The sequence below is a fragment of the Aedes albopictus genome, chromosome 3 (genome assembly GCF_035046485.1).
Source record: "Aedes albopictus strain Foshan chromosome 3, AalbF5, whole genome shotgun sequence".
NCBI classification, from domain to species: domain Eukaryota; kingdom Metazoa; phylum Arthropoda; class Insecta; order Diptera; family Culicidae; genus Aedes; species Aedes albopictus.
The window spans coordinates 151,572,546-151,580,646 of NC_085138.1; positions in this window are offsets into that span (position 1 = coordinate 151,572,546).

An 8,101-nucleotide genomic window follows, 5' to 3' on the forward strand; every position below is an offset into this window, starting at 1 on the left:
ATTCCTCCGAGGGTCCTTTAAAAATTTCTTGAAGAACATTTTCAGATGGTCCTCCAAGGATTCTTCTAGAAGTTCCACTAAAGATTTCTGAATTATTCCTTCAAGAATTCCTTCAGGAATTCCTCCAAGCATTTCTCCAGGCATTTCTTCAAGGAATACTTCAAAGGCTCGTATGATCGATTGCCCATAAATTCCACTTATGATTTCTGCAGGACTTTCTTGACGGATTCCTTCAGGAATTTTTCTATGAATTCCTTTAGGGAGCATGGATTACTTCAGAAGTTCCTCCGAGGGTTCCCTCAGGAATTCATTCAAAAATATTTTCTGAAATTGCTCCAAAAATTCTTCCCAAATTTCTTCGAAAGATCTCTGATTGAATCCTCCAAAGATTGCTTCAGGAATTCTTTCAAGCATTGCTCCAGGAATCTTAAATAGAATTCCTCCAAGAATTTCTACAAAGATGTTTCCAATAGCTCTTCCACGGACCCCTCCATTAGTTTCTGAGTTTTATCAGAAGTTTTTTCAGGAAATCATCCGACAATCGCTTCAGGAGTCTCTCCAAAGGCCTCTCCAGGAATTCATGCAACGAATCCTCTAGGAATTCATTCTAGTATTCCTCCAGTGTATTCTCCAAGGATTTCATCTTGGAATTATTCCGAAAAATCTTCGAAAGCTCTCAGCCTCACGAAAACAAAATCCAGCATGGAAAAGAACATTTTTATTCAGAAGCTTAATTTCAAGATGTTTTTTGTTGATTCCACCAAGAGATCCTCGAAGAGCATTTTAGCAATTCTTCTACGAATCCATCTAGTATTGTATGCAACAGGAGTTTATCTGAAAATCGTTCTAAGCTTCATGTTGAATTTATTCGGGAGATTTTCTAACTGCTATCCCAGAAATTGCATCAGAAACTTCTTAAGGTCCACCTGTGACAGTCCCTTCAGAAATGTCTCCAGAAATGTTTACAGAAGTTCGTCCATTAGTTTCTCCGGTAGCTTCTTAAGGAGTTCCTTCGCCAGATCCTCAAAGATTTCATGCAGTGATGGCTCCAGGAGTACATTTCTTCAGATGTTCTTCCATGAGTTTCCCTACAATTTTTTCCTGAAGTTCCTTCAGCAGTTCATCCAGGATTTCCTCCAAGAGTTCTTCTGGGACTTTTCAGGGGAACCACTAGAGAATATCTTGGTGGTAATCCTGTTGGCGATTCTGGAAGAACTCTGGGAGATCTTATTGACGTTTATAAAAAAAAAAACACCGAGTGTAAGTTTTGGAGCAATCTCTTTAATAAAGATACATTTTAATAATAACTTTTGGAGAGATTCAGGGAGGAACTACTGAAAGAATTTCTAACCGAATATAGATGGAGTTTCGAAAAAAAAATTGGAAGTAATTCTCAGAGGAACATCTCAAGCAATCTCTAATGGAACTCCAAGAAAAACCACTGATGAAACTCTCGAAGAAATCTCTGAAATATGCGATGGTCTTATCTTGAACGAAATTCTTTAGGACCTTCTTCTGTGAAAATCTCCGAGGGAACTCCTTCTCAAGGAATTCCTGCAGAAGCTCCTGTTGGAAGAATTGTTGTTGAAACTCCTCCTGGAGGAATCCCTGACGACAGATCTCCTTCTACCTAATGGAATTCTTTCTAGAAAAATTTCTTGAGAGACTTCTGAAAGATACTCCTAAAGAAACTCTTCATACAGTAATCCTTGTAGAAATGCTAAACGAAGAGCAGGTGAAGCTTCTAGGAAAACAAAAATCATTGGAAGTGTTTCTCAGAAAAAATATCGCTAGGAACTACTGGTAGAATCCCCTAGGGAATTCCAAATATCTAGAATATCAGCTAGACGAATCCCAAAAGGAACCCTTACGGAACTTCTTCTGGAGCTATCTTCCTGTTTTTAGCTGGTTGGAATCCCAAAATGGCCACCACATTGGTCAACTTTTGAGCCTACACACGATTTTAGCCGCACAAATCTCGTAAAAAAACTGAACTGGCGCAATCTGGGATTAAGGAGCTCATTTTTTTATCTGTATTAACGAGATTTTTAGTCCTAGGCTAGTTCATCTCGGGACCCTCGCTTTACTTACCTTCCGAAGGAAGCACTCACATTTTGTGAGTTTGTCGGGAGTGGGATTCGATCCCAGGTCCTCGGCGTGATAGTCATGTGTTCTAACCATCCAACCAGGTCCGTTCCATAAGGAATTCTTGAGGAAACTCCTCCTAGGAGAATTCCTGAAGTAACTCTTTCTGGAAAGATTCGTAGTGGAGCTCTTCTTGGATGAATCCTTGAAGAAAATCCTTCTGAAAAAATATCTATATTCAAACGAACATCTACTAGATCAATTTTCTCTGGGAACTCCTCCTGTAGGAATCTCTGAAACAACTCTTTCTGAGGGCTCCAAAGGAACTCCTCATAGAGCAATCCATGAAACAATTCTAAACGAGACTTAGGTGTGGTTGTTATGAAAACAATGATGGCATTCTCGACATCCTGGATGCAACCTCGCTGGTCTGGAAGAAAGGTTATAAAGGTCAGTTTTCTCTGCTGGGCTAATGTGACCCATCCGTCTCCAAAGGGTTAATGCAAACAGAAGAAATTCTTTAAAAAATTCTTGTTGAAGTTCCGAAAGAATTGTTTGAACAAGTCATTAAGAAATGTCTGAAAGAACTCTTGGAGAAATATCTAGAAGAATTTGTAGCCTTCGCACCTTTAAGTTTATATGGGTCAACCTGACCCATATGCCTGTCATCACCCTCCGACACTTCGCACAGTAGATCGGATCCCTCTTTCCAAGCACCGCGAATTAACTGACTGACAGTTTGACATTCTGACCGGGGGCTGACAATGAACGCGCGCGCGCCCTGCGCCTGCGCAGGGGTGTGTTTCATGCCATCCGAATCCCCATCAAAACAGCAAACGATCCACCACCGGGGCGCATTATGCGAACGAAGCCCTCGCTCGCGGTCCTCCGCGATATCCGATAATGATGATCATTAGGTTTGGAGGCGCGACGTGGCATGGCGGCGTGGTGCAGCGGTGATCGTCGCGGGATCGGTCCCGATCGTGGCCTGGGACGCCGATGGGAGGCGATGACGATTATATTGATCGTTTTCATCATCATCATCAGTTTTATTATTAATAAGTGAGTGAGTTCGGAAGATGTGCGATCGCGGAGATGCGGTGCGGAGTCGACGACAACGACTCGTCGTGGGATCGCCGGGGACGCGCACTGCTGGGCTGGGAGGTGAGTTTGTTCGGGGCGGGATCGCGTGTTGTTGTTGTTGTTGCTGTTCGCGGATTTGACGATGGTGTGTCCCTCGGCGAGAGAGTAAAGAGAGTCGCAGCAGCCAGTCAGAGAAACACGGCGACGACGATCGATGGGCGAAGAAGAGTTGCACACAAAGCGCGACTGCCGAGTGATCACGGGGCGCGAGTAGGTCACGATTTCTTGCGCATTCCACTTCCTCCCCTTCTGCCGACCGCCTCACTGTGTCCTGCTGTGGCCGTTACGTTACGACGAGCGCAATCGATCGATCCGATCGATGCAGGAGCTGAGCTGTGCGGCAGTCAGCGGTGCGGTGGCAGGAGGATAAGGCACGGGCGAATCGCGAACGGCGAGAGTACGATTGAGGTTAATAGTTAATAAAATCTCAGCGGGCTTGACAAGGTGCGGGTGGCTGCGGCGGCTTGCAGAGTTGCAGACTGTGTGACCTGCAGGGCTTGACCAGCGACGAATGGGACGCCGCCGATCTGCACTTCCGTAAAAGGTTAGAACATGGCAGTTAATTTCTCGTATTCAAATCGAATTACGCCTCTGAAAGACGTGCTCATTAGCGTTGTTTATCGAGGAGCTGCTTCGTCCGGAACGACATTGTTTACGTCGTCGGTCGTCGTTGTCGGTTGCCGGTTGTCGCGTGTTCCCAGAAGTTTAATCGACTTCATCCTGTGTTGTTTGGGTTACCAAAACCGGCGACGGTTTTCGCTGGAAGCGACTAATACGTTTCCGCTAAATAGCGGTGGGCAGCAGAGCAAGTGCTCAATATACCAAAAAGTGATTAACTTGGTAATAACTGCTCTCGAAACAGGCGTTCGCAAACCCATTTCCTAGATAGCGATCTGAACGCGGACCGTCGGCGGCCGATAATTGGACCAGAAGGAACACCACAGTCAGTCAGTCAGTGAGATCAAAGCCCTCTCACGTGTTCTCGCGCTCGTTTGACGCCTTTCGCGCACCGTTCCGTGTCCGTGCGCTATGGTCGGTGATTAAATTACTTAATTATAATTAATATCGGTTTTTATAAATCAGCATCTACGGAGGGCAGCTTTTCCCACAGCAGCAGCAGCAGCGCACCGAGAGCCCCAGTTTCGAACAGACACGACCGTCTATAATTTCCAACCGATAAGATAACTAACCATCAGCTCCAGCTCCAACCAGCCAAGTAGGAGTTCTTCGGACCGCGCACACAGTTCTCGTAGGCTGCGTCGACCGAGATCGTGAAGTGATTGACTGACTGCTCGCTCCCCGAGCAGCAGAAGAATCGGATCAACGAAGGGGGATTCAAAAATCCGTGAAGTTGTGAGGTTTTCTCGCGCCTCGCGCAAATTCCTTCCGTTGGCTGGTCGACTGGGTCCGCAAATGTTTCATGTTTTGAATAAATTTAATGCTGCTTGCAAGTTCACTGGCCGGGAAGCCACAGTCAGTCAGACACAGACAGACAGATAGGCAGTCAGTCAGTCAGCTGCTGTCTTTTCTCCTGAATCTACTGCTGCCGTTGAGGAAGATTGAGAATTGCAGGCCGGAACAAGATGAGCTCCTCTAGGTACGGGGACTGGGGAGAAGGGAGCGCACGCTCACTCACTCACCTGCAACGAGCTAGCGTGCACAAATCCGATGCATCTGCGATTAAGTGCCTCAGAATCGGCGAGCTGTGGGATTGAGGTAGGTGCGCGGTGGAATTTTCCGTTGGGTGTTGGTTATGGCAATGTGATTGTGAATTGCTGGAATGTTTTGATTGTTGGATTGGTTCTAGACAAAAATGTAAACTTAGTTGTGAAGCAAATTATCAAGAAATGATTTTTTATATGATAAAAGTTGTGATTGTGATTTTTTATAGGAATACCCGTGTTTATGATAATGATAAAAACCTCTTCACAGCCTATGTACCTCCTGGCAAACTAATAGTTTGTAGGGGAAGACAAAATTCTAAGTTATTACAAAAAAGTATGTACGCAAAAATATTTTGGACTTGAACGCTTGGCGTTGAACGCTTGGGTATAGCGTCGAACCTTCAGGTACGTGAACATTGGCAGTTTCGGTAGGTATGCTAAGAAAGTAGGTAGGTAAGTAAGAAACGGTCATCGACGGAGCTAACCTCGCTTTGGTCTGCGTAGTCACGGTGGACTAGTTCCAACAGGTTATGGGCCCAGAAGCGTGTTCCACAGCACGTATCGACCTGAAGAAAGATTGGCCGCATAAGTCGCGGAGTTGCAGCACGGGATTCTAAGGCCGATAGATTGGCTGTCACGGAGGACAGAATGGACTAATGGACTATGGACTAATTGAATGACTACTGGCTGGCCAAGGAAGGAGCTCGAATGGAGTTGCGAAAGTTGCTCGAAGGTCTCACTTAGACGAGGAGACTGAAGGTTGGCGACAGGAAGAGCGGCTCCGACCAGGCTCGTCCAACTCAGAGCCCCTCCTCCTGTCACCAACCTTCTGTCGGAGTAAAGAGAAGCTTCGATCCAGGAGGAGATGATCGTGGTTCGAAGGTTGCGATGCTGAGGAGAAGTGTTGGAATATTGGAAGCGTAGAACACTCGGGTAGCGTCGAATCTGAAGATACTATTTTCATAGTAGAGTAACCAAAGTATCAAACCAGTAACCCAGATAAAGCATTAAGGAGATGCAATTAGGTTTAAAGCAAGTAACAAGTGAGTATTTAAACTTTATTCAATAAAAATGATCGAATTGAAAAAAAAGCATTGGATTTAGACTAATATAGAAATATGAGAAATGCCTATGACTGCTGAGAATACCTACTTAACGGAACATAGCACAGCATGAACGAACACTTGCACAAATCGTGGATAGTTGGATAACATACAGATATTCATCTTCATACGCCTGGTCATTGCAAGCAATTTAATGTTATAAGTTCTATCATGATGTCGTTTTTCCTTTTGATCCAATTCCAACCCCAACCTGACTTGTTATTCGTTTGTACTGTTATTTGTTTGACATCTATTTTGGTTGTTGACACATTTTCCACTGATCCAGTTCTAACCCAGGTTCACAAAGAAACCCAGCATTTAACGAGCGCTAATGGCCGCCAGAACTTTGCTCACTTTCTAGCATGGAGCAGCCGTTTTGACGTTTGGTTTGTGTCTTCTGACAGCTGATCGATAAGATAGATCAATCTTATCAATCAGCAGTAAAACCACACGAGTGAAACATCAAATCGGCTGCTCCCTGCTGGAAAGTGAGCTACATTAGCGCTCGTAAAATGCTGGATAGTGCTTAGACCAGAAACAGCTTTCAATAGATGGTAGGTATGTAGTTGTATGGTCCGGTTATAAAACAATATAATGTACAAATAAATAATAGGAAAGACCTCACCAAGTTCGAGCTTTTCATGGGTGTTTAGTTTCAATTAAACATATTGGATGCGTGTGCGTGGGAAAGTGTGCTGATTTATGACTTGTGGATGGCACGGTGGCACCCCTCGAGGAGGTCCTTTTGGGATTCCTCAGGAATTCAATCCCAGATTTCTTCAAGATATCCTTCGGGGTTTTTCTACATATTTGTTCCAGGAGTTTCTTGTGGGATTCCCGGGAAGTTCATGATGAGATTTTTCCGGGGGTTCATTAAGGATTCCTTCAGAAGTTCCCTCTGGGGTTCTTCCAGGAGTTTGTCCTGAGATTTCTAAAGGGATTCCGTCTGGGGTTCCTTCAAGAGCTTTTGCCAGGATTCCTCCAGGAAGTACTGCCCAGGGAACAATTTGATGTTGATTAAGCGCTTCTGCAGCTTGTGCAAATCAGCCTTCATTTGAACAAGAGCCGTGCAAAAGAACTGTAATCGTTTGTTCAGCTCTTAAACATCCAATTTTGGTGATTTTATTCAGCCATGAGTTGATTTAAGCTCTCCGGGTGGTTGAATTGAGGTTGTTTAAGTGCTTATATCCGGAATGGGAATCATTTATTATTCTATTTATATCTATTCTATTCGTATCAGATGAAGCATTGAAGTCGCTTAGTCATCTTTAATTCAGCAATTAATCATCACTTATGCAGCACTAACAAAAAAATAAAACTTTTCTCACAGAGTTCTTGCCACAATTACCATTAGGCTCTTGTAAGCGTAGATGTAGGATACAATTCATAGTGACTGAAAGAGAAATATATAAATATTTATTATAATTTAGTGATTCGTGGGAGAACAAGTTACATACTGCCATGTCTGATTAACCATCCAGGACGCGCGCCATCTAGCAACCGAAACTGCACCATGCTGGTGCTGTATACGAAAAGCGAGGTTTTTTGGTAGTGTTGTACTTTTTACAACAGCACGCGCGCTGAAGGGTTAAAGGTTGAACGGCTTTGAACAAAGCTGTGCTAAGGTTGAATAAGCGATGTAAGTGGTGGATATGAACGCATACATTAGCTGTCAAAACATTATTTTTTTTGTTTACAGTTCCGTGCTTCTCGATTTTGATAATCGTGAATCTCTGTGTGAAGTCACGCAAAATTAATAAAAAAAAATACAGATAAATATCCTTAAAATACTACTAAGGCGTGGATTAAGGTAGCCCACACTTATATGAAAAACATTTTTTTTTAAATGCCAAGTCTTACCTCCTGAATCGGGATTGTTATTTCTAAGAGGATTTCGTCACATTTCCCATCTGCTCCATCGATGAACCAAAAGATCGGTTGGCTCAGCCCCGTATTTAAGGAAAAGTAGGCAACAAGTTGGTACAGCGTTGATGTTCCGATGTTCGGATCGTAAATCGGGCACAAAGTGGCCGCATTCGAAATGTATAAAATGGTTTCATGGATGGCTGAGAGAGATTTTTCTAGATTTCCATCTAGAATTACCAC